The sequence below is a fragment of the Dipodomys merriami genome, unplaced genomic scaffold (assembly GCF_024711535.1).
Source record: "Dipodomys merriami isolate MVZ:Mamm:240054 unplaced genomic scaffold, mDipMer1.0.p SCAF_1, whole genome shotgun sequence".
Taxonomy (NCBI): Eukaryota; Metazoa; Chordata; class Mammalia; order Rodentia; family Heteromyidae; genus Dipodomys; species Dipodomys merriami.
In genome coordinates, this window is record NW_027202270.1 from 115202858 (window position 1) to 115208143 (window position 5286).

The following is a 5286-nucleotide window of genomic DNA, read 5'->3' on the forward strand; positions in this document are numbered from 1 at the left end:
CATGGTGCGCCGCGGGCCGCGGAGTAACCGCTACTGCCGCCGCCGCCGCCGCCGCCTACGTCCCGTAAACTTTCCCCGCGCCGCTGGGAATTCTGGGAAACTCGACGCTGCGCCGGGCGCCGCCCCTCCCCCGACCCAGATCCCGGCGCGCGCGCGCGCGTCCCGGGGTGGGCAGCTAGCACCCGAGTGCGGGGCGGCGGGTCCCGCCGCGGGCTTCCCTGCTGGGGGACGTTGGGGCGGAGGCGGCGGGGTCCCGCTGCCCGCGGTGCGGGCGGGCCGGCCAGGTCGGCCTCTACGCTCCCTGAGCGGGCGGACGCGGGTCTCGAACAACGCCGATGGCAATAGATTGGAAGGACCGGGACCCCCCCCCCCCGGGCTGCTGCTCCTCCGGACCTCCGAGACTCCGGGCCGCTCCTGGGGAAACCTCCGGTTCTCTCCCGGGAGCTGCGGACCACACCTTTCTGACCAAGGGGAAGACAAGGGGGACACACCGTTTATTCAAGATGAACGATGTTAGCCTGTTGTCACCCCGGGACCATCGCAGAGTGTTGAGGACTTTCCTGTCCTGTCCTCTCTAAAACTGGCAGACCCTACTTTGTCCTTTAAAAATTATGTCAGGGGCTGGGAAGGTGGCTCAGTGGTAGAGCGCTTGCCTTGCATGCATGAGGCTCTGGGTTCGATTCCTCAGCACCACATAAGCAGAAAAAAAAGCCGGAAGTGGTGCTGTGGCTCAAGTGGTAGAGCACTAGCCTTGAGCTGAAGAGCTGAGGGACAGTGCCCAGGCCCAGAGTTCAGGCCCCACGACCGGAAAAAAAAAAATAATAATAACAAAAAAATTATGTTGGGCACCCAAGATAACAAAAAATTATGTCGGGCACCCAAGATAACATTTGGTAAACTGTGATTTATCCCTTAGTGACCCAGTGAAGGACTTAGTGAAGAATGTTTTCCTGACATAAAAAGTACAAGAGAGAAGAAAAAAAAAAAACTCACATTAATAAAGACTGGAGCTGTGTATTCTTAGATTAGGAGAATGATCAAGTTTTGTTTTGCCATAAACAAGGTAGTTTTTCCTGTGGTCTGGTTCCATCTTTGCCCAAGGTGTGATGCCAACCCCTCCCCCTGCAAGTCTCCCACAGTTCATTCAGTGATGTTTATAGAGCACCCGCTATATAAGGCACTGCACACACACACACAGGAGCTCTCTCGTGTGTGTGTGTATGTGTGTGTGTCTCTCTCTCTCTCTCTCACACACACACACACACACACACACACACACACACACACACACACAGGAGCTCTCAATTGCCAACGGGGGAAAAAATAAGCAAAACAGAGCCCACAGTTTTATGAAGTGTCTGTCATAGAATGGCCTGGCCAGTGAAGGCCCATGAGAAGGTGATATAGGAGTTAAGTGACCATGTGAGGAAGTTGGAGCGTCCCAGACAAAGAGAAAAGTGAGTGCAAAGTCACTGCAGTGGGTTGTGTTTATGTCAGATAGGAAGAACAGGGAAAGGAGCATAGGATGGAAGATGTGGGAAAGGACAGTGGTAACAACAGCAAAGTTGCCTCGGGCATTATAAGGAATTTCACTTGGAGTAGAAGAGTGACATAGTTGATTGAATGTTTAAAGGCAATCATGTTAGATGTTTGAGAAGAAAGTGCTAAGACAAAAGCAGGGAGATCAGTGGCATGGATCTGGATAAAAGCAGTAGAGATAAAACCAGAAGGCTTCCACTTTTCGGGTCTGGCCACTTGCCTCATATGCCAAATACACATGGGGCAGAACAAAGAAAGGTTTATTTTGTGACACACATGCCGTTGGCAAATAACACTTCAACCCCTCTTCATCATCAGAGTAGAGACATGAGTTATAGATTTAAATAGACAAAGAACCAGGAGACAAGGGAAGAAAGGTATACATAAGCAATCACAGTGGGCCAGCTGAGGTTCTGGAAAAATCATTGGAAGTTGTTATTGCTGTCATCATTTGAAAGGAATAAGTCACTGTTATCACCTGAGGGGAGGGAACAAGTCACTGTTGTCTGGTAGGTAGTCTATTCTGAGCTTTTGGCTGTTTTCTTCCTCTGGGACAGTTTCCTTCATCTCTTCTGTAAACTTGTTATAAATGATAATTCCTGTTCTTCTTGGAACCCGAGATGACTGCCAAGTGAGTGCAGGAGAGAATGATTTAAAGGGTTCAGATAAAAAAGGGTGGCTGTGGGGCTGGGAAGGTGGCTCAGTGGTAGAGTGCTTGCCTTGCATGCCTGAGGCCCTGAGTTCGATTCCTCAGCACCAAATAAGCAAAAAAAAAAGCAAGAAGTGGCATTGTGGCTCAAGTGGTAGAGCACTAGCCTTGAGCTGAAGAGCTGAGGGACAGCGCCCAGGCCCAGAGTTCAGACCCCACAACCAGACCCAAAAAAAAAAAAAGGTGGCTGTGTACCTAGCATTTATCCTGCTTTAAATTAGTGTTCTTCAGCTAAAATGAGTTTAAAAACCTCTTACAGAGTGAGAATAAGAGAAATCACACCCTGTATAAATCTTAAACAAAAAAGTTGCTTAGTAGAAGCAGACTGTGGTCTGAGAGGACAGTTAGAAAAGCAGTTATTTGCTCTGGTGGTTCAGGTAAAAGCCAAGTACTAAAGCGTTAGTAGTATAGATGGAGAAGGAACAGTGAGGAGACATAAATGAAGAGACAATGGGGTTTTGTTTCAGGTAGCGTATGAAGGTAGGAGATGGAGGGAAGGGGTTGCAAAAGAACTGCCAGGTTTCTGCTTGCCATATTTCTGCCCTGAGCTGACCTCAGAAGAGAACAAAAGGAGGATATTAGGACCTTGTTAAGGGAGACAACTGTTCACATCTGGGCCTTTTCTAGGGGCTGAAATACAGGACACTTTTCATATTCATAAAGAAAGTAATCCTAAAATTTTTATATAACTGGCTAAGAACTCAGGGGTAACCTGTAGTAACCTCACAAAATAAAATGTTTCGCCCTAGATTCCCTCCTAGTTAGTAACAGAGCAGTGTCAGAACCGAAGTTTTCGATTTCCATTTTGGGAGTTTTTCTTCTATAGCACATTATGAGTCTCACTAAGGTGAGTCTAGGCTGTTCCTGACACAGTTATTTTGATACCCAGCCATGTTCCCCACAAAGTACTCCCTTTCTCAATGCTATTTCAATTCTTTGAATTACAGCAAAGGAAAGACCTATAATTTGCTTTTTTTTTTTTCAGTCTGTTTGGGGGCTTGAACTTAGGGCTTGGGAGCTGTCCTTCAGCTCTTCAGCTCAGGCTGGCTTTGAACTTCAGATTTCAGCCTCCTGAGTAGCTAGGATTACAGGCGTGATCCACCCAATTATAATTTGCATTTTTTATCAAGGAATGTGCATTTCAGAATCAACCTGCAGGCAGTGGTAGCAATACCAATGTATAGCAAATGTAAAAACTTTGGATTCAAATCCTAACATCTAGTGCTTTTGAATTTACATCTATTTTCTAAGAATTTCTAGACTCTTGGGAATTTTTAAGTCATTAAGATTTTGCAATTATGAGTCTCCAAGCAGTACCTCAACAATGTTAATTACATAATAGAGATTTTTTTTTCCCCTTGCAGTTGTACTTTCAGTGAGAAAAAGAGCTATTAGACCTATATTTTAACAGCTAGTTTTTTGTTTTGTTGGGGTTTTTTGTTTTTGTTGGTCCTGGGGCTTGAACTCTCAGCCTGGGTGCTGTCCCTCAGCTCTTCAGCTCAAGGCTAGTGCTCTACCACTTGAGCCACAGCACCACTTCCAGTTTCCTGGTGGTTTATTCAATATAAAGGTTTATTCAATATAAAGGGAAGGTGGCTCAGTGGTAGAGCACTTGCCTTGAATGCATGAAGCCCTGGGTTTGATTCCTCAGCACCACATAAACAAAAAGAAAAAAGCCAGAAGTGGCACTGTGGTTCAAGTGGTAGAGTGCTAGCCTTGAGCTGAAGAGCTGATGGGCAGTGCCCAGGCCCATAGTTCAGGCCCCATGACCGGACCCCCCACACACACACACACAAAAAGAGTCTCATAGACTTTCCTGCCTGGACTGGCTTTGAACCATGATCCTCAGATCTCAGCCTCCTGAGTAGCTAGGATTACAGGTGTGGGCCACCAGCACCTGGTTAACACCTAGTTTTAAATTTTAATTTAGCATCAAAATTTCTCTTAGAGGAATGACCCCAGATTACCTTCTAGCTCTGTCTTTCTCATCTACAAATGAAGACTCTGGGCCATTTGATTGTAAAGTATCTTTTAACCCTAGAGTTTTGTGCCATATAAGTGGAAGAAACATGAAAAAGTACAACCTATTATTTTAAGCCCTGAGATCAAAACCTCAGGACTACCAAGAAAAAATAAAAAGCATGTGAGTTGGAAAGGGTGACTTATCCAATAAAGGGTACTATAAGAGAGAGTCAACCAAAATGGAAATAAACCATATATATGGACCTCTTAAGAAAGAGTTTGGTGTGGGAGAGGCATTTCTCTTTGGCTCATTAAGACTCCAAAGTTTTGCTCTTAGTACCTGACAGTGTAAATTCCCCAGTGACCTTCAGGTGGAAACTGTAATTCAAGAGAAGGATTAAGGTAGACCACTCTCAAAATTGTTTGCTTAATATTATCAACTAAGATGTGTGTTTCCAAATTCCTTTCCTATCTAATGAATCATATCCTAAATTTTAACAACGTATTAGTATCACAGTTCTGATTCACAGAAGTCAGGTATGGAGATTTGTTGTCCCTAAGTTTAGCTTTTGTTCTTGTGTACTTGCTGTGGTTTAGACGTTAGTTTGAGAATCCTCCAAAGATCTATGACTGAAAATTTGGTCTGTAGAGGGATGCTAATGGGAAGGTGGGACCTTTAGTAGGTGAGCCTACTAGGAAGTCCTTTGGTCCTTGGGGTTGTGAGAGTTGAAGGAATTGTGGAACACTGCTCATCTGTACTCTCCTCCTTTGTTATCTGGCTAGAGATAGGAGCACTGGCTCCTACATGCATTGAACGAAGCCATGCTGTCATCCATTTCCCTCACCTGAATTGAGCTGATATGGGGCTGTGCCTTTGCACTTCCAAAAGTCTGAGCCAAATAAGTCTTTTCTCTTTGTAAGTTAGTTGCCTAAGGTGATTTTAGTAATGTTATTGCCTGGATTTGGGAATCTCAGAAACCCTGACAGCTACCTAGGATGTACCTTACTTGTAGCAATCCTGGCTTTTGGCTTCAGTAGTCAGTCCTTATACATTTTTTCATGTTTCTGCCTCTCAG